The sequence below is a fragment of the Acanthaster planci genome, unplaced genomic scaffold (genome assembly GCF_054643075.1).
Source record: "Acanthaster planci isolate LZ-2023a unplaced genomic scaffold, COTS_SCS Contig25, whole genome shotgun sequence".
Classification (NCBI taxonomy): Eukaryota; Metazoa; Echinodermata; class Asteroidea; order Valvatida; family Acanthasteridae; genus Acanthaster; species Acanthaster planci.
Window position 1 is genome coordinate 56381 of NW_028257649.1, and position 22162 is coordinate 78542.

Below are 22162 nucleotides of genomic sequence, written 5' to 3' on the forward strand. Positions count from 1 at the left end.
GGATCGGACTATAGGAAACTTGCTTGGCAAGATTTTATACCAAAACGACTCACTTGACGAACGCAGGCTTGACTGCAGTGAATGAATTTATCAGTGCTTATGTTTACGTGTTGTTAGGAGCGCAAGCACAGACCAAAACCAGCATGTTAGCCCCGGCTAAAGGATTAGATGTGCAACGACAATTTGTAAACATTGTGGAATCTCTCAATTTGGTTCTGGATCTCAAGCAATCGATCGATCAGTTTCAAAACTCGTTACAATATGCCAAAACGTCTTTGAACTTTGTTGTATCACCCAGTTTGTACCTCGTACCCTCAGACATGGATCTCTGAATCAGAACATGTGAAGGTTGCCGCAACAACTTGCAGATCACGACCTCTAACATGAAGCCGGGGTACCAACCCAATGTTAATACGCAAAGAGCTCTATTCTCACCACAGCCAGGTCCAGACGATGTTGAACAAAACCAAGTAACACCAGAAAATTAGCGTTGGGCGGTTCCAGAATTCTCAGAGCCGGTTCCGGCTTCAGCTAAGAATTGCGATTCCGAGTTGGAACCGGCTCCAAAAGATATAAAGAAAACATAAGGTTTAATAAAACACTTTAAAAAATCTGTTGCTGCCATGTCATGCTGGTGCCACACACAAACGGAACAACAGACTTGCTTTTGGTCTTTAATGGGCTTTAAGATTATCCACAGTGGGTATTTAGAATTTTACTTTTGCCTCTTCGTACTGTAGACCAGTTGTGGTTGGAATAAATCTATAATATGTACACTGTATGTAGAACTCAGCACTGCTTCCTCCTTCACTATTTTCCATTCAACATTTATGTATATATTCATTTGATAATCCTATAAATGGCCATGGACATGAATAAACGTGACGGAAGGTGCGAAGCACACGTCCACAGCAGGTGCATCTTCTAAATGTAAATACAGTACTCCGAACGCCCATGCGTTTGCTATCTTTTAAGGGGTACCATTGCTCGGGTCCATACATGTACATGGAACCAGCTTGATCGCCTACCAAGTGAGAAGTTGATTAGTTGAGATTTGAGAACCGGGACCCTGGCTAGCTCAAAGGGTCCGTTTGGCGCTTCCGGTATGACTGCCCGTCTCATTATGAGCAGTGGTCAGAACACCACGTGCATGCGTTACATAGTGCATGGGATTTCAGGTTGTGTGTGCATATCCACAGCACAGGCCTTGCCCACGATATCAGTAATAGACCAATTCATGTACATGTACATGTATGGTCTGGCTCTGGCTTAGAATGTTTAGTGTGGCAGACGATTTATGTTTAATTATTTTGCAAAAACAAATGTACACCTACATTCAACACGTGCGCTGTGGGCAAAGATCAATTACTTAGGTTCTTTTTTATCAAAGACCAAACTTCCGAAAGACACTCCGGCAATATACAAAAACTTTATATATTAATACATTATGATACAAAGGCTACTGGTGAAATGAGAGAGACTCCATAAAAAACTGGGAATAAATGGACTCACTGGACTGAAGCGACACTGCCGAATGGATTGTAATCTGCATGCACCCTGATGAAAGTCATTAATTAGATAACACACCTAATTAAATCATCACTAACTGGAACTGGGTGTTACAGGTACATGTAGCTGCAACTTGGAAAACTGACAATTGTGGCTGAGTACAGTGAGCAGTGTTTAGTACGGTAAATAAGTACAAACCTTCTTATGGGTGCAATGGAAACTTGTACACTACTAAATTCGCACACGAATCTTATATCGTACATGTAGCTATAAGGTCATTTTAAACACATTGACAACTTGACAAGGCTATACGGGTGGGGACAATGAAAGAAAAATCTGGGAACAACACGTGAATAGCAAAAGTAAAAAGGGAAGATTTCCATACACGCTACACTCACTTATTGGCCATTGGATAACGATAGCATGTCATTTAATGTCAAATTTAGGAAGGGAAATAGTGACACAATGAACATGTACTTCAAAAATAGATTTTTAACCTCACGAACCTGCCAATTATTAACAATGTCGCATACAGAACAACAAAAAAGTGTTTTCTCCATTCTTCCTCTAGTGTGAAACTTTCTCAAAGTTGAAAACCTAGTACTTATTTCTCCCGTTGAAATGCCCGTATTCCAAGAAACAAATCACGTGGCCTCAAACATTTAAAAATTACGTAAACGCATTATTTTCTACAGTGCAATGTACATATTGGAAATATTACAGTTCACTGGATCACTGACACCGTCTTAAGGCATATTGTCATGTAGGAATGTGAGCAGTCTTACGTTCGTTGGCTTCAGCAGAGATCATTTTGCCGTGACAATATTACCAGCCATACTGAACAGTCGTTCCGACGGCACACTAGTCGCAGGGACGCACAGATAAAGTCTCGCCAACTTAGTAAGTGTTGGATACTGGTAGCCATTCAGTCTCCACCACTCAACTGGTCGTCGTCCGGCAACAATTTTCCATCGGCAATGTACCTTTTCACCTCCTCCGACGCAATCCTTTCTGGTGACCTATTGGCTGGGGCGTCATCTTCATCCTCTTCTCCAAACGCGTCATGAAATAACGCAGCCGCACTCTTGAATTTTTTAAGCGGCGGTGTCGTTGAAGTATCAGTTCTCTTATCAGCGCCTTCACCATTGCTCTTGGCAGGATCCGCTCCAAGATTTTGTTCTCCTTGTTCTTCTGTGATCAGCTGAGTAGCTAAACATTTAGCCATATCTTAAATGCCACCTTTCACAGCCGCCGCACCTGCTCCTTGAATGAACGGCAGGTGCTTATATCGTCCATCCAAAAAAACAGGCCATCAACAGAAACTGGCAAGTGTCGTTGTCAATATAGTAGCTTGTCAGCCTCTCTACCATTGTTGCCTTTACCTGTCGAATCTCCAGAATGTCGTACTCTTTGTCTTCCAGCACCCCTTCGATATATCAAATAGCGGGAAGGATACCCGACACTGTAACGAAGGTCTCACCAGAGAATGATTCTGTGACCCGTTTTATTGGTCCAAGAACTGTCATTAGTGATTCCTCTGTAGCAACTTTGCGGTCTGATTAGTTCAGTTCTTTCTTTTTCGTGGCGACCAGCAAGTTGCAGATGGGCTGCTGTTGTTCCAGCATGTCATGGGTTGAACCCCATCTCGTGTCAACGTCTTGGATGAGTTTGTGAGATGGCAAATTGAATGCTTCCTGCTGCTCCGTTAGCATGTACTTGGCCTTGGATGAGCGCCTTACAAACTGGACCAATTTGGAACACCTTCCCAGTGCATTGTGAACGCTTCAGCAAGCCAAGCCTTTACGACAAGGTTCAAGGTGTGTCCAAAGCAGGGAACGTTCTAAACCATTATTACTTCACACACAGCCTTTATGTTTGATGCATTGTCAGTTACTATTGCACTGATCTTGGTGATTGGGATTTAGCACTGATCCAAGATGTGGTCCAACGACTCTGCAACGTGTGTGTTGTCATGTGGAGGAGGGAGTTCGGTGTTCTCGATAGTGTACCTTGCCATTTTCCAATATGGTGAGATAAGATGCGCCGTCACACCAATGTATTGGTCTGAGGTTTGACTTGTCCACATGTCAGTGGTAATGGAGATGTATTTTGCCTCATTAAGCGCAGCAAAGACAATCTCTTCCTTCACCTTGTTGTACAGTTTAGGCAACAATACCGAAGAAAACGTCTTCCGTGACGGCAGCTTGTAGCGTGGGTCAAACACCTGAAGCATGTCTTTGAAGCTCTGCTCCTCCACGGTATATACTGGTTTCATGCCACGGACAAGGTGTTTGGCCACTGCATCTGTGAGCTGCTTTTGCCGTTCTGAGGTCGATGCATATAGTGTCTCCGATCTAACCTGACTCTGTGTTTAAAAATAAAAAGAAGTATGAAGTCAGGTTTTGAATAGACTCACATGTACTGTCAAGAAATGGCTACAATTTCCCGCAAGAATATGTACTTTGAATTTTGTTATTCAGTTTAAATTAGTTGATAAAGTGTATTTTTGCCATGTTTGACAGGTTTACAGTTTTACAAGTTTACATTTTACGTGTAGCCCATTAGTAGTGAAAATAATACATATATAGCATAGGCATTGCATTATTTGTACAACATAACAAGGGTTTCTAACATACCGAAGTAAAATGTTGGTGGACGAAAGTTAGTCATGAATTTGCCTGATTGGTGGTTTATCCCCTTACAAAATTAAAAGCAAACTTACCAGGATAGCCTGTTGATGGAGTTCCTTTGATTGTGTCTCTGACACTTCTGAATCACCTGAGAGCTGTGTAGGCTTAGCCAATTCTTCATGTATATTCAGTCCAATCTTTTGCATGCCAGCTCCGCGCTTACGTTCCATATAAGGCCAAAGAGATCATCAAGTGGCCCAACAAAACATTTTTGATTGGATGCCACGTTCCCAAATTCCGAATGCTGTAGCCTACTACTCGACTGGAAAGCAAGTTGACGGAAACTGCACTGCCACTCTGCAAAGTGGAAACATGTACTGTACTATACATGTACAGAACAAGCCTTCACACCCGGGCATTGTGCAACAGTAAGTACACTGTAGTACACAATGTACATTTATAGTACTGTACATGTTCATGAACATTTTAGTGTCACAACAGAGGGGCACGGTACTAGAATGAGTCTAGAGTGATGACTCGCGCTCAGATCTGATGTTCTTAGTTGTCACTACAGGTGTGGCAGGCCTGCATTAGCGGTGACTTGGACTCGGATGGGATGTTTGGAGTTGGCTTTCTGATACTGGAACCGCCAAAAGTGGGGACCTAGTTCTCCACAAAAGCAGAGCTGCCAATTCTGAAATTTCTTTGGAACCGCGATTCCACTTGGAACTGGGAGTTCCGCACAAGCCTACCCATTTCAACAGCAGTGCAACCAAACCAAACGGCTCCACCACCACCACCCATTACAAAGACATCAAACCCAAAGCTGCTAACGAGAGCAAGACTCCTACCCAGCTAGACATTCACCTAAACAAAGAACTGACGCATGGTGTGGTTGCGATTTCACTGGCTTTGATTTGGTTTGCCAGTAGCCCGTAGGGCGCAAAGTGCTAAGTGAGCAACCCAAAGGGCGCATAGCATTTAGCGAGTTTACCCGCTCACCAAAAAAAGATTAAAGGCACTTTAACACCTCGTCCAATCGCGACAGGGTGTTAACTTTTTACTTTTTACCCAAACCAAAATAACCCAACACCAAAGCACCTACCATTAAAAACAAAGTTCACACATGCTCCGCTACCCAACCGAAAACTTTACTTGTAACATTAAACAACCAAAAAAGTATGCTCCCGATGATACCAGGCAAAGCCCCTAGCGCAGACACACTGAGTTTTTTAACACGTTATCCAAGTTTTGCAGCTGTTTTTAGATCCAATTTTTAAAACCTGGCTTGGTTGGTGTGGGGGTAGGAGCGGATGCCGGTATTGGAGTTAGCGTGGGACCTCCTACGGCTCTGATACCAGCTACGATAGAACTCACAATTGTTGAAATCGCTAAACTAAAAGTCATCAATATACTTATGATTGTCACACCTTGTTCTCGAAACAGCGTACAGTTTTTATCTTGTAGAGTCAGATCGTTGTCTAACACCGCTGCGATCGTTTCTTTGATGCAATTGATTTGAGTTCTTAAGCAGACGGTGTCTTTGATTATGAGCCTACCTCGTCTTTCTCCCTCGAAATCTCTAATTTCTTGGTGGTCTTCTGGTGATTGCGCTTGGTCTAATTCGTTTTTGGTCTGTTGCATTTTTTTGTCTAACGCGTCCAACTTGTCTAGGTTTAATATAAGGGCTCCTTTTACCGTTTGTAACAATTTGTCTAATGCGGCGAGTTCTCTGAAGTTAAAGCCTTCTGTTTGCACCTCTCTGTCTTGGATAAGGTCTTCTATGATATCACTTACTCGATCTGCTTCTTGGGGAAGTTCTTGTAACAGGATGTTTTCAGTTACAACGGTGGCTAAGGTCAATTGTGCTTGTTGATTTTTTTCCATTATCACAAAAACCCAGTTCGTTTCGAATAAAATTTGCTCCGTTTGGGTAACTGGCTTCTTTGGCATTCTTAGGTATTGTATTTAGACTTACAAATATGTGAGGTTTGCTTTTATCAGTTAGCAATACTTCACCATTACTACCAACAGGTTTGTAAAACAGGCCTTTACCTTTACGATATTCAACATTTCTTATTTAGGACTTGGTAGGTCAGTTATACCGGTAAGTTTAAAATATATAGAAATGGTCTACTTCAGGATTATTTATAAATATGTTTCTTCCTCGATTTAAGGTGTCTTTACTGAGATCTATTGTGGGAATGTGTTCTTCTGTGGTTTGTTGTATGGTATCAAAGCTGTTGTCCCATTCTAGTTCTGTGTCCAACTGTTCTGCTGGGTCTACGTGTTCTTCACCTGACTGATCAAACTCATCCATGGGTATTTTACCCCTTTGCTACCAACTGCTCTTGGGTTGCCGTTGAACCAGCTAAAAAACGCCGTGAGTTTTGCAATGTCTTCCAAACTCAATCGGTCTACATGTAGATCGGGTGTCTTCCATTTCAGTGGCTGTTTAATCAACATTGCGTATCTTGTGAAAATCATGCTCACGACTGCACTGTTGTAAAGCAAGTTGATATCGTTTGTGTTTGTTGTCATCTTGTTTGTTGTTTTATAATACTAACTAGATAAAAAAATGTTAAAAGTTTATGGGTTTTTTAGTTGGTTTTAAATTACTCCATTTCCAAAATTTCTGGTTTATCGTTAGCTCTCTGTTTTGAAACTTGAGGTGGGGTTGCTATCTTACTCTCCTATACTGGTTTGTGCATTGCGCCCTGTGGGCTGTTTTTTAAAAAGTGTTTAACACTGAGTCCTGCTAATACCAACCAAGGATACCAGTTTAATGAGGGACTAGCATGACTAGCTGCTGTTGGCTGCTGTTGCTGCTCACTCGCTTTTTTTTCCTTCAACAATGCCAAGTTTTTCTCTTTCATTTTACGATTATGTTTGACCAGTTTTTTACCTTGAGCATACCTGCTTCTATTTTTAACAGTTGTGCTGCTGCTCGCTTCACACTTGGGTCACACGAGCTAGGCTCAGCTGATTGCTCTGCTGGTATGGTTCCTGTTTTGGTTCCATTGCTCGTTTTTTGTTGAAATAAAGTTGTTTGGTCGTAATGAGTGATCCAACTAGTGGGAAGGTAGCATCCATAGCTACATGCATATCAAACTTCTGTGAGAAAGGCACCCATGCTCTGACTGATGATGCGATCTCGCTCTGGATCTCTGCTCAACACTTTCTCTGAATCTAACATGACTTCGTAAGTCATAAACTCGACGGGTAGTGATACCCCAAGTAAACGTGAGTGAAAAGACAACAGACTTTCACCCACCGTTGTGATGACTTCCCTGTCAAATTTAGCCAAATAACGTTGATACGGTCTTTCTTGTTCTGCAGGCGGTAGAATTTCTATTTCTTTGACCGAGTACTCCTTGCCAAGATACTGATTGGAATCACCCAAAGCTACTATCGCACAAAGTCAGTCTTTGTAGTTAACGGTTTGGGTATGGTTGGGTTGTGAGTGTTGCAAGCTCGCTGCACTTGCTTCTGGTTTTAAAATCGCTTTGAGGTCTTCCATTTTTAAAAGACGCAATAAGATGTTGCTTAATTTTGCTCAAACATTGCTCTAACATGTGACTGAGCAAGTTGGTTTTGTTATAAATTTTTTTTTCAAGCGTATATATTCGCGGGTGTAATACACTAGTTCAAAAACTACTTTAAAATATTGCAGTATAGCTACTTTTAATTTACAGTAACAAAAAAACTCTTTGTTATAAGATCCCCTATAGGTGGTTTACAACAAGTTACAACAAACACTAACTTGTGCTTTAACTTGTTCAATAACTACCTGAACATACATGTACAGTAGTTCTAAAAAGTCTTGCAGCATAGCTACTTTTAATTTGCAGCAACACTTTAAAATCTTCTTACAAGTTGTTGCAAGTTGTCCGTATAGCTACCCTGCAACAAACACCAACTCACAGTTGAATCGGTTTTTAACACCAACTTGGAAAATGTCACTTCTCTCAAATGTCTCTTTAACCGAGAACGTTGTTTGTCGGGTACAATGTCGTTCTCATCTAACACTTGGTCAGAGCTGACTTGAGCCTTGCAATAGAACAACACTACCCAAGACGTGTTTTCTCTGTAGTCTTTCAACACCTGCTGTAGTTATATTTCTGCTGTGTCAACAACCAACACGAGTGATGATAATGCCTGTTAGAAAATGCTGTCTTGCTGAGAGCACAAGTACTGTTATTTTTACTGCTCTTCGATATTTAACTTGCTGTTCGGAACTGCAGTTGTTGATCAAAACAGAGTGTTGATTCCCTCAAAGGCATCGTGAAACAGATCGATCGCATCGTTTAACTCAAGATGTTCTCAATCAATGTCACAGAGATACACATGGGGATCAGTAAACAGTCTTTTGAGATTCGTTTTATTTTTAAATATCGTGGGACAGATTATCTTCAAAAAACCCCGATAACTGGTTTCAAGCATGTCCAACACCCACTTGGTTTTACCCGAGTCGGTTTTTCCAACGATTAAAGTGTTGGTCATGCATCCAAAAACTCTGACAGAATACAACTCAGTAACTCAAATTTTAAAATTTCCATCTTCGATCGTGAGTTGAACGACTATGATGAGAATCACATACATACATGTAGGTAGTTCGCCCGAGGTTTCTGCTTCTTGAATCATCTGTATCATAATTCCACCTGAGTTGCCTACTCTGCGTCCACTGCTGTGACCCATGTTGTCATCGGTACTTTTAAAATCAAGCCACAAACCGTATTTTTCTTTCAGGTAGTCGGCCATATCAACACCCGCCAAGTTGAAGTGTTTTTGTAACCGCTCAACCCGATTCTGTTTGAGAGTCACCAAAGACTTGCTAGCTTCGTTCCAGTCTTGGTATTTGTACAGTCCTTGCAAATAAAGTCGGTTGGGTTGCCTTCTGCCGTTAGTGATGTGTTGGTTGAAAAAAATTTGGGGGTTTTTGACCTTGGGGTCTTTGAAAAGGATGAACTTGCCTTTCAAGCTTCTAACTGGTTGGTCAATGCCGACCATGTTCCAGAGGGTATCTGATTTGTTATATTCTCCAACAAGTGCATTCAAAAAGAAAAAGCTTCAGAGCAAACCTTTAAAAATTGGGATGAAGCGTTGATGGTATACAGTGAAATCACTGGTACCAACCACTTGGGACTTCCACCAGAACCCACGTCGAGTGATTTTTACACACCAAACGACAATCAAAATAAAGTGTGCTCGTGTTTGTGTCAGGTGGAAGTGCCCTTTTGGGTTATCTCGTTTATCGATACTGGTGAAAGGTAGTTTAGTGGGGTCTTTTGACTTCAACCTTTTTCCTTCTTTTTAAAAGAGAGAGATTCAAGAGCAAACAAAGGTCAAAGAAGTTTAGCTGAAAGAGGTTTACTACAGCCTTAGAGGTTATTGGAAAGGAGAGGGAGCTGTGAGACTTTAACACGAGAAAACCGGTGTCGATAAGAGCGTAGTAAGAGCCTCGTTAGCGAAACAAGCCATTTGGTAAATTTATCTACCTGCTCTGGGGTACATACCTAGACTGTGAACTTTACAAACATAGTTTGCTAAACCCAATGACACGCACCAAATGGACATGTTGTATTTGCCCTGGGATCGTGTGCAATGACGTACTTACAAATACACATTAAAGCAGACCTTTTACAGCAGATGCTGTAAAATAAATTTATGACAAATCTCTATTAAAGTTCCCTCGCCAAGAACAAGTAGACTCTGCTTTGGAATTTGAAGGCAAGTTAAAAAAAATGCTCTTCAGGAAGGGCATCCAAGTGCTAGTAGGTGAGCCGGGGTTCATCGATCGCAAGGGATTGTAGAAGGGATCGCAAGAAATGTTAAATCCAAGTGAGCAAAATGTGGAATGGGTTACAAGGTTGCCCCGACGTGTGAAAGCTCTAAACAAAGAAAAACCCAGTTGATCCGAGAACGAGCAAGGAAGTGAGCTAAGTCCTTTGGAAGTGATTAAGCTAGATCGAGTAAAACAGTTGGCAGCTGTACCCTAGAGAGCAGAGTGGGTAGAGCTTCCCCCAGATGCCCTGGTCTGATGCTTGTATTACCCAGGTAAACAAGAAGGTGGCACAATTAGGAGAGCGACCAATCCTATTTGGAGTGTTGAGATATATCAGATCGATAAGCATACGAGTCAGTTCAAACAGATTAACAGTAAAACGTAACAACAGGTCCAACGCTGTATTACCTGACTAACAGGCCCAAGCGTTCTTTTGTGCAAGAAGAGCTTCAAGTGGTACCCAAAGACACTGCATTACTGCCTGGTTTTGCTGAGGCTTGAGCTTGAGTTGTGAGTGAGTGCAGTGAGCGAGTTGTTCTGTAGTGATCATAGGTATCTATCCCGTTGGACAAAATGTATCGCTTGGTATTTAGGGGATCTTTGTCTGATTTAATCAGTCGCTGCTCGTTAATGATTTTAGATTTGTTAAAGAGACAGTCTTTGTAAGATTCGTGGGTTAAGTCTCTATCGGTAACAAGTTTAGTGACCCCTTTTGGCTTTCTTGAGCACATGCTAGCTGCGCTCGCTAGCTGCGCTCGCTTATTAAAATTGAATACTTCTTGGGCCAGATACAGACAACTTCTGATAAAACTTGCCCACCAAATTCGTCTTAAAATTTCCCAATGACTTTTTTGTTTGCTTGGCTTGCGAGTGGATGAGCTTTTGGGTAGTTGCTCAAGTTGGTCTTGGATCTGCACTAGATCCTTATAGAGATCGTTAATTTATAACTCATACACCAAACTTTCGGTATCGGTATAAAGTAGCCCCACACGGTCACCATAACGAGCTTTCAACGTGTTGTAATAAAATTAAACATTAACATCTTAGACAAATTGAAGATCATGGATGTTCACTCCACAGTAGATCGGCTTATTAAGCACCACTTTTGTTTTAAAAGTTCCACATAACACATGTTGCATTCTGGAAATGGCCTCACGCTTTTAAAACGCGAATAGCCCACAGCCTTTTAAAACTCGGTTTAGCCGGCAGCCTCTTACATTTCTCAGCATCGTTGTTGTGGTCCCTGATCAGCTTGGCGCTACAACGTTTACGTACATTCTCCATTGTTTTACCCAAAACTGCATTGTTGGCCAATCTAAAAAAGTCTTTTTCAAAGCTTGCGGTTGCTTGCGTGCGCAGCTTGGTATTTTTAGCAATATAGCTTTTCATCCAAGCTGGTTATCTAAATCTTAACACGCGGTGTACTTTTTTTATCTTCAGCCCAGTTGTAAGTACATGTATAGCTGCAAAACGCGATAGTGCAAAACATATTTTTCTTTTGTTGCGAGCGTCGCTATTAACCTGTTACAGCTTTTGTATTTTTTGTAGAGTAATTTCTTTTGATAATCGCTATAACTTTTTATAGGTACACCTTGTATAACCAGGTTTTCTGGCCCAAGGGGGGTAATCGTTGTGAGAATCATGTACATGTAGCACTTGTGGGTACTGGAGATCCACCTCGAGCATGTACCTGTAGTAATCATCGGTTGCTAAATTTAAGATGTGCTCGCTTGTATAGCGCTCTACATGTAGGTATTTTATCCATTTCAAATTTGCCAAATGTAGCGGCTGAGACATAGCACACCTATAGAATTTGTTTGCATCGGGACAGGCAATGTACACGTAGGTGGATGGTTTTATACCTGGGTCAAAATCTTCAATAAATCCATTGTTTGCTTTTGCATAGCGTTCACTTCCCACACTAGAGATGCCACTGCATTTGGCATGTTCAAAAAAAGCAAATGAACATCAGGGTCTGTAATTAACTCGAGCTGTTCACCGGTGTGTTTTCACAAGGCATCCCAAAAAAATCCAGGAGCTGTGTAATAGTTGGCAGGATCGAAACCATAGTTTTTATAAGACATGTCTCTAAAGTTTTGAAACACATCTGCCAAAAGCAAGTTCTCTGTTTTGACATAAAGATTGTGATAGTCACAGAGGGTTTTACAGTTCAAAGCTTTGCCAGACTTGTTGTTCCTGGGTGTATTCTAATTCACTGATGCTATTTTGTAAAGCTTTGCCAGACTTGTTCTTGGGTGTATTCTGATTCGCTGACGCTATTTTGTAAAGCTTTGCCAGACTTGTTGTGTTTGGGTGTATTCTGATTCGCTGACGATATTTTGTAAAGCTTTGCCAGACTTGTTGTGTTTGGGTGTATTCTGATTCACTGACGCTATTTTGTAAAGCTTTGTCAGACTTGTTGTGTTTGGGTGTATTCTGATTCGCTGACGCTATTTTGTAAAGCTTTGCCAGACTTGTTGTGTTTGGGTGTATTCTGATTTGCTGATGCTATTTTGTAAAGCTTTGCCAGACTTGTTGCTGTTGAGTATATTCTGATTCACTGACGCTATAAAAAGCACTCAGGGTGGTAGCAGCGTCTCGTTAAACTTTTCAAACGAGTCCATGCATTCGTAGAGACAGATCCCTTTTGCAAAAGAAGCGGGCTTTGCTCACCACACACTTGCGCTTGGGTCCGTTTGAGTTTTGAGTTTGAGTTTTTTGACACGCTTTTACAAGCCTGTCTAGCAACCTTGCCATAAAATGAAACTAGTTTATAAATCAAAACTGGCCTAGAGAAAACGAGACATACTTTTCGATGTTTTGGGGAATGCAAAAGATCTTGTCAGTTTGTTCGTTACCTTGAAATAGGCTTGCACCTTGCATAATGAGATGCACGTCGTAATTTTCTATTCAAGATCCAGATCCCGTGTGAAACAAAAAGAGCTTACATGGGTATACATTTACATGTATGTATATGTACCATATGTAGAGGTTGACAGTAAAATTATTCAATGAAGGAGTCTTACACCAAACAAGTATACACATACATGTACGTGTATGTGGCTTGTACGTACATGTACACGTACCATACCGGTACATGTACGTACATCTACTACTGTTGTTTCAGTCTAGCAATGACCAGACCATGATGTCATACATTTCAATACACTTCCAAGCCTGTTGCTTGATACATTCCATGCAGTGCAGATGTTTCTTTTAGTTAATTTTTGACATTTTCCATTTTGACATTTTCTTCCCAGGTGCTATTTACAATTCAGCATGCAGCCTTACATGTACTGTACGTGTACGTCATATCTCAAATCATCAATTTGATGTAACTCAGGAATTGTGAAGTTTCTGTGCTCTCTGCAGTTTGGTAAGTCTCTTTCCTATCCTGAACTTGAGAAGCTCAAAGGTATGAACAAGGTACCGGTAGGAAACAATTCCATAAACCCACACCACTGATTTTTCCCTGCAGTGATCTACAGTAATCTAAAAGGAAAACCGTGTCATAAAAACATCAATTTTTTCATTGAAAATATTGTGATCCGTGTGCAACTTTTTATCACATTCGGTTCTTCTGACGTTGGGATCATTTTGTAATGAATGTTGTGATCTACGTGCAACGGTTTATCACATTCGGTTCTTCTGAAATTGGGATCATTTTGTAATAATGTTTTTGTCCGTTGTACATGTATGAACCCAGCAGCATGAAATCCTGTATTGAGCACCATGCGACCTCTCTGAATTAAACTGCCTTGTAACCTTCCACGCATACAGATCTGACTAATACGCTCAGATCCAGCAGCATAGTGCACAGGAAAATTGACATCTGTGCCGTATTATGTCCTCCATCTTAGATTCAGTAATAACAAGAAATTCACTCTAAAAATTACTAGTGCAAGTGCAATTTTTTGGCTAAACCTGTGCCAAAAACTGAACTTTGACACTTGGAGCTTGCTCTGTCAGTGCTGTGTACAGTAAAGTAGGGCTGCATTACACTTATGTGACATGTATCAATACATGTAAAGACAATTTGGATAGGAAGATGTTGGCACATTGCTCAAGTCTTACAGTAATATTCCTTGTCACAGGGGATGGATGTGTTGGGTGAAAGTACATGTAACTGCCACGTTTGATAGACATTTTAGGTATTACTTGACACTTGAAGACCAGGATGCATACTGTGCGAAACGTTCCTGTTGGGAACTTTGTCAGTATTCCCCTTCCGGCCAGAGCAAAATTTGAAATAAATAAAATACAATGACTTACAAACTGACTCAACTGCCAGCCCTATTTTCCTTACAATGTTTGCTCAGTATTCATTGTTCCTGTCTTTGGGTTTGTTATCAATGTGCAATAAGGCCAAGACTGTCAGCGCTTTCGAATGTACATGTACTTGTGTCATGTAAACCTGTCATCGTACTAAAACCTATTCTTTGAATATTTCCTCGCTGCATTCTCAGCTCAATTATGCATCTTTTCATAATTCATATAGAAAGTTTAAAGTGTATTTTAAACTTGAAAGTTTCAAGTGGTGAAAGTAAAAGTTTGGTTTTGAAGATTCTCTAGTAAAACAATAATATCTTCCTGTTTACACGTACCTTTGTTGCATAAAGGGAGAGTCAAAAAGCACACAGGTACACATATGTAGACAGCCTGAAGTCGTTAGAGATTGGCTGAAGATATTGACAGGCTGAAGTTAGCATCGGTGCTTAGGTTGACAGAGGTAGACTGGCCGATGTCGGCCGAAGTGGATATGCTGACAGTAGAGGTAGACAGGATGATGTCAGCAGAAATAGATGTGCTAAGGTCGGCAGAGGTGGTCACGCTGACAGTGGAGGTACATGTATACAGGCTGACATCAGCAGAGGTGGTCACGTTGACAGCGGAGGCGTACAGGCTGACGTCAGCAGAGGTGGACAAGCTAATGGCAGAGGTAGACAGTCAGAGAGTTGAAGTCGTCAGAGGAAGACCAGCTGGCATTGGATATGATGATTTGTGATCACGTGTTATTATTTGAGATTTACCGGTAGAGATTTAAAAGTGTTTCCATCTTGTCATTCCTTATGTCTTGATGGATTCATCATTTTTGAGACAAATTGCCTGCTGTTGTTCAAGGAGCTCCCTCTGAATACTTTTTTCAAAGTTGACCTGCATCAATGGGAATTTCCTAACTTTGTCGAAGTGTAGTTAATTGAGATTTTGTTCATTTTGCATCAATTACTTCATGTTGCATTTTCATTTGTTTAAATGACTGCAGTGAACGTTATACACAAAAATTCAGCTGTTTGTTAAGTTCCAGTGCTGTAATGTTCTTGAATAGTTTAAGTGATTCAGCCCAATACTGCTATTCTGAACACCTATGTACCAAACATTGGGGTATACTGAACATTCTCCTTGGCTCCCGAGTTCTCCATACCGAACATTAAAAGGTTACTTTAAAAGGAAATACATTTAGGACTGATGAGAATACTGACAAGTTTAGGAAAATCTGTCTTGCAAAAGATCAGTGCCAACACTGTCAGTATGTATGTGTTTAATTTGCTTGAGAAATTGTATTTGATGATGTTTATTCTTGTAACAATGCTGCATCATCTTCTCAAGATTTTCTTTTAAATGTACGTGTACAGGTGTTACCTGCGGTGGCTCTTGGCTCCCAAGTCTATTAGCCCATGCCTCATAATTAATATCTCCCCCATTCACTCCTAAAACAAGATTCAATCCTTATGTAATCAAGAGTCAAGCCCACAACTACCTATTAGACCACTTTCTCTGATCTCATTGTAAAGACATCAGATTGTCTCGATAGTGTCATTAGAATCAATGTGTTTTATAGTACAAGGGGTTATGATTTTTTAGGTATAAGTACGTGTACCCGGTACATACTGTACATGTACATGTACCTTATAGGGTGTAAACTTCAACTTGAGCAGATATACTAAAATATGGTCTTCAAGATGCACTACTCACTCAATTCTGAGTTCAGCTATAAGCTATATAAGCCTGCAAATCTCAAATGCAAAGTTTGAATTTTAATTGCAACAGAAAAAGAGTAACATTTTGAATTTGTGCATTAATGCAAATTGTTTGGTTGACTGTCATCTGTTTTGGGAGCTAAGAACAACTAATTTGTCCACGGTTTTACGTGTTTTTAATGGTGTCCATTCTTTGATTTTCGTATTCATGCCAAGAAACTGAAGTGAGACTAGACGCCATCCAGTCTATGCTGCTTTCCTTAGGATGTCACAGCGATGTGGATAATACCAGTCCCCACTACAGAGCTGTTTGCGAAGCTCTTCCATCTCAGTGGATGCCTTTCCGCCCATGCATTCAGTGACCGGGGAATCCCATCCCGGACAACGCACGTAAGGATTTGAGTATGGCGTCTCGTCACTGATCCTCCAACCATTTGTGGACGTTTTCCTACCAACATCACCGCTCCACGGATAGCGCTGTTCTGTTGTTTCTCCACGAGGCCTTGATGCAGCCCCCTCGTAGATGCCCAACCATCCTATGTGTGTTACCTGTCTCTTGATGCCATTGATGTTATGCTCCGGCATACGCCTTGCCATTGATACCAGTTCCCAGTGGCTACTTTTCTGCAGTGGGCCCTTCTGTGCCGGTGTTGCATCTCGTGAATGTGAGTAGCGTATTTACTAAATCAAAGCGTTCGACATTATGCATTGCCCAAACCGTTGTCATAAAAGTTGTGAACTACGCTTGGAATTGCTATTTGAACTGGAAACCAAGAGAATACTTTATTTTCGGCTCGGTCCGCACGTGGATAGGGTTTTCAGTCCCAATCTGATTCTCATTGTGTCCTCACAGCAGGTTTCTTCAGGCTTGCCAGCTACAGTGCCAAGGGTACTTTTTAGGAATCCTTTGTGTCATTATCAGAAATAAATAATAATAATAATTTCCCAAGAACCTTGCGGGTAGCCATTTCATAATCAAGAACCCACCCTTTTTCTGCATTCAGTAGAAATCTATTTGCCTTTATAAAATTTGTTTGAAGTTGTATTGATTTCATATTGAATTAGGCTTTTTGGTATCAACTTTGGAAAAACCAGTGAACCAAAACATCTAGAAAAGCTGTAAATTTTTTAAATTTTCTGTCCTTTTCTGAGCTGTCCAGTAAAAGTGCAGAAGACAACTGAATGTTTTTGGTTGACATGCATTCCTTTTTTTCTGTTTTGCATTTTTACATATTCTGTCAGTCTTTTATTAAAGTCTCACCCTGACAGGTTAAGTTTAGTATGCTTGAATAAAAGAATAATTTGACGTTTTTGTTAAACCCTTGCTTTTACTGACCCAATTTCAAATGCAGGTATTGTGTGGCTTCTCATAGCTTGCTGGCTATTGAGGGGCATACATCACTGGCTTCCAGTATACTAAGAACAGAGCAGTTGATCATCTCTGTCATCTCATCAAACAGCAGTTTCAGACGCCTTACAGATTTCACTTTTAAGGTGAGCGAGATTTCTTTTGCAATTTCAGAAGAAGCTCAGCATTTGGGCAAATAATTGTTATTTCATACACGATGTTTGTGAAGTCTGTGAACATTTATGATGTGTCAAACACAAACTTGATTGCTCTTCACAGTCTGCATTGCAGGGCATTGCCATAGAAATATTGTCAAATATTACACCACTGAATTTCAAGAGTTGGTACTTATGGCGGTGTTGAAAGTTGGTCGATAATCTTGCTTTTTCAAAAGTCAGGGTTTCAGCTGTAAATAATACCATCAAGTGGTTTTCTGGTAAAATGAAGAAGTTGCAATCTGTAGCTTCTTTGGATATTTTATCATATGATTTAACCGTTAATATAAAATTGAAAAACGACCTCCTCTTGGTGTGAGCCTTTGAATGTGGGATGGATTGGGGATGTATGTGGAAGTGGGTTTTGATTCTGTTTTGAAACACAACTGCAAAAACGGCAGCTGAAAACCAAGAGATGAATGGGCAACTTTATTTGGAGGTCGACGAAAAAAGGACAGTCCTAAAATGTTACTTTATTTTCCGTTTTATTGAATATTTCCAGCAGATGAATCATTTATAAATGACCTTGCCAATTGGTATACAAGCTTAAAGACACAAATTTCACACGGCCGTCAGATTTAGTTTATTGGACGTTTTTTTACTTTCCCTTTCGTTTGCATCATATTTCTCCAAAATACTCTTTTCCCACAAAAAGTAAAAAGCAAGTTGTATGAAAGGAATCCACATTGTCTACCACAGTCCCTCCTCAATAGTCGGTCTCAGCAGGAAGTGACGTATTCAGGATAGTTACTGCACCACAAACTGTCTTATCGTGTGTACAAAGTATACATTACAAATTATGTATCTTTTTGCACAGAAACCTTGCAGTGGACTTTAATACTGAAAGTGATTTGTAAAGAACTATTGATTATGCAGCCATCCCATGTCCCCTTTGTTGCAGGCAGAGATAGTCACAAATGCACAGAGAGATGCTGATGTCAGCAGAGGTAGATGTGCTGAAGTCGGCAGACGTGCCAAAGTCGGCAGAGGCAGACAAGCTGATGTTGATTGAGGTACGTTGTGGATATGATGTTTTATATCTGTTATCCGTGATATTTTGGTGACAAATTGCCTGCCATAATTCCAGGATGCTCACTTCAAATGTTAAAAACATGGACGTCAATCCTCCGAAGCTGTAGCCTAGTTATTTCATTTTGTCAGCGTTTGTTTTACGTTGCATTTTTTAATGTACGAACCCTGTTTTACCGTTGTAACCAACATTGCAACTATAACTCAAAAACGGCTGTCGTAGGCTGTGTAACGTTATCAGTTTTTTTAATTACAGCGTGGAAGACACCTACATGGACATCGACAAGAGGAGAGACAGACGGAAGCGAGATGACTGTCCTGAAGGTTAGGCTTGGAATGTGTTTTTGGCTGATATACCATAATGCACAAGAAGATATAGTTTCATGAATTTATCTTTAAAACTGCTGGTTTAGAATGCACTGTTTCCCAGCACTTTGGAATGATGTGGTCCATTCCTACCATAGTTGATATTTTCGACAGGGCTAACCCTTAATATATGCATTTTAACATTCACTATTTGTAAAAACCCAGGTGGAAAATATCATAAACAGAGCGTGGCAAATGGAACAAAATCCTTGCAGTTTGCATAATGCCTTTATACATTGTTTATTCCAGCTTTCTGGATTCACTCATCAATGGGGAGGTAGACAGTGTAAAGGAAGGAACAGATTATAGAACCGGTAAGTTTGTAACCCGTTTTCTATAATGAAATGGGAATCAAAAGCTCAATAAAAGCACGTTAGATGTTCTTCACAATTTATAAACGCTACAAAAATGCACTGCTTGTCAAATACTTTGGAATCTAGAATGTTTGTCAACTCTGCAAATTTATTGTGATTTAATATGTATTTGTTCTGTTGACTACAGGTTGGGAAGATCATCCGATGCCTGAAGATGAGTGAAGTTTCTTTCAACTCGGAAGAATGAACATCAGTAAAGCAGTATAAAGAGAATGAAGACCTTGGTTGTGTTTCTTTGTGTCTCTAAACTCCCTCCCGCCTCCCCTCCCGCTAAAAATTTGTCCTTAAACTCCCTCCCGCCTCCCCTCCCGCCAAAAATTTGTCCTTAAACTCCCTCCCGCCTCCCCTCCCGCCAAAAATTTGTCCTTAAACTCCCTCCCGCCTCCCCTCCCGCCAAAAATTTGTCCTTAAACTCCCTCCCGCCTCCCCTCCCGCCAAAAATTTGTCCTTAAACTCCCTCCCGCCTCCCCTCCGCCAAAAATTTGTCCTTAAACTCCCTCCCGCCTCCCCTCCCGCCAAAAATTTGTCCTTAAACTCCCTCCCGCCTCCCCTCCCCGCCTAAAATTTGTCCTTAAACTCCCTCCCGCCTCCCCTCCCGCCAAAAATTTGTCCTTAAACTCCCTCCCGCCTCCCCTCCCGCCAAAAATTTGGTCCTTAAACTCCCTCCCGCCTCCCCTCCCGCCAAAAATTTGTCCTTAAACTCCCTCCCGCCTCCCCTCCCGCCAAAAATTGTCCTTAAACTCCCTCCGCCTCCCCTCCCGCCAAAAATTTGTCCTTAAACTCCCTCCCGCCTCCCCTCCCGCCAAAAATTTGTCCTTAAACTCCCTCCCGCCTCCCCTCCCGCCAAAAATTTGTCCTTAAACTCCCTCCCGCCTCCCCTCCCGCCAAAAATTTGTCCTTAAACCCCCTCCCGCCTCCCCTCCCGCCAAAAATTTGTCCTTAAACTCCCTCCCGCCTCCCCTCCCGCCAAAAATTTGTCCTTAAACTCCCTACCGCCTCCCCTCCCGCCAAAAATTTGTCCTTAAACTCCCTCCCGCCTCCCCTCCCGCCAAAAATTTGTCCTTAAACTCCCTCCCGCCAAAAATTTGTCCTTAAACTCCCTCCCCCCAAAAATTTGTCCTTAAACTCCCTCCCCCCAAAAATTTGTCATTAAACTCACTCGCGCCAAAAACTTGTTCTTAAACTCCCTCCCTCCCGCCAAAAATTTGTCCTTAAACTCACTCCCTCCCGCCAAAAATTTGTCCTTAAACTCCCTCCCGCCAAAAATTTGTCCTTAAACTCCCTCCCGCCAAAAATTTGTCCTTAAACTCCCTCCCTCCAAAAATTTGTCCTTAAACTACCCTCCCGCCAAAAATTGGTCCTTAAACTCCCTCCCGCCAAAAATTTGTCCTTAAACTCCCTCCCGCCAAAAATTTGTCCTTAAACTCCCTCCCGCCAAAATTTGGTCCTTAAACTCCCTCCCGCCAAAAATTTGTCCTTAAACTCCCTCCCGCCAAAAATTTGTCCTTAAACTCCCTCCCGCCAAAAATTTGTCCTTAAACTCCCTCCCGCCAAAAATTTGTCCTTAAACTCCCTCCCGCCAAAAATTTGTCCTTAAACTCCCTCCCGCCAAAAATTTGTCCTTAAACTCCCTCCCGCCAAAAATTTGTCCTTAAAACTCCTCCCGCCAAAAATTTTGTCCTTAAACTCCCTCCCGCCTAAAATTTGTCCTTAAACTCCCTCCCGCCTAAAATTTGTCCTTAAACTCCCTCCCGCCTAAAATTTGTCCTTAAACTCCCTCCCGCCTAAAATTTGTCCTTAAACTCCCTCCCGCCTAAAATTTGTCCTTAAACTCCCTCCCGCCTAAAATTTGTCCTTAAACTCCCTCCCGCCAAAAATTGTGTCCATAAACTCCCTCCCGCCAAAAATTTGTCCTTAAACTCCCTCCCGCCAAATTTTTGTCCTTAAACTCCCTCCCGCTAAAAATTTTGTCCTTAAACTCCCTCCCGCTAAAAATTTTGTCCTTAAACTCCCTCCCGCTAAAAATTTTGTCCTTAAACTCCCTCCCGCTAAAAATTTTGTCCTTAAACTCCCTCCCGCTAAAAATTTTGTCCTTAAACTCCCTCCCGCCAAAAATTTTGTCCTTAAACTCCCTCCCGCCAAAAATTTGTCCTTAAACTCCCTCCCGCCAAAAATTTGTCCTTAAACTCCCTCCCGCCAAAAATTTGTCCTTAAACTCCCTCCCGCCAAAAATTTGTCCTTAAACTCCCTCCCGCCAAAAATTTGTCCTTAAACTCCCTCCCGCCAAAAATTTGTCCTTAAACTCCCTCCCGCCAAAAATTTGTCCTTAAACTCCCTCCCGCCAAAAATTTGTCCTTAAACTCCCTCCCGCCAAAAATTTGTCCTTAAACTCCCTCCCGCCAAAAATTTGTCCTTAAACTCCCTCCCGCCAAAAATTTGTCCTTAAACTCCCTCCCGCCAAAAATTTGTCCTTAAACTCCCTCCCGCCAAAAATTTGTCCTTAAACTCCCTCCCGCCAAAAATTTGTCCTTAAACTCCCTCCCGCCAAAAATTTGTCCTTAAACTCCCTCCCGCCAAAAATTTGTCCTTAAACTCCCTCCCCGCCAAAAATTTGTCCTTAAACTCCCTCCCGCTAAAAATTTGTCCTTAAACTCCCTCCCGCCAAAAATTTGTCCTTAAACTCCCTCCCGCCAAAAATTTGTCCTTAAACTCCCTCCCGCCAAAAATTTGTCCTTAAACTCCCTCCCGCCAAAAATTTGTCCTTAAACTCCCTCCCGCCAAAAATTTGTCCTTAAACTCCCTCCCGCCAAAAATTTGTCCTTAAACTCCCTCCCGCCAAAAATTTGTCCTTAAACTCCCTCCCGCCAAAAATTTGTCCTTAAACTCCCTCCCGCCAAAAATTTGTCCTTAAACTCCCTCCCGCCAAAA

At 41.4% G+C, this 22162-nt stretch overlaps 1 long non-coding RNA gene across 11 annotated transcripts in view; it reads left to right on the forward strand.

The window, feature by feature from the left end:
- LOC110990709 (uncharacterized) overlaps positions 1-19451 on the forward strand; it is a 57134-nt gene extending 37683 nt beyond the window's left edge. For 6 of the 11 annotated variants that reach the window (XR_015423889.1, XR_015423884.1, XR_015423885.1 and 3 more), the window contains 6 exons: positions 13185-16567; positions 17255-17396; positions 18367-18478; positions 18751-18818; positions 19110-19174; positions 19362-19451. This is a non-coding gene — a long non-coding RNA (uncharacterized LOC110990709). Of the gene's footprint in view, positions 1-12462; positions 12615-13184; positions 16568-17254; positions 17397-18366; positions 18479-18750; positions 18819-19109; positions 19175-19361 lie in introns of those variants that run through there. The other 5 variants (XR_015423886.1, XR_015423887.1, XR_015423888.1 and 2 more) reach the window with 5 other exon arrangements.
- Positions 19452-22162: the final 2711 nt, after the last annotated feature.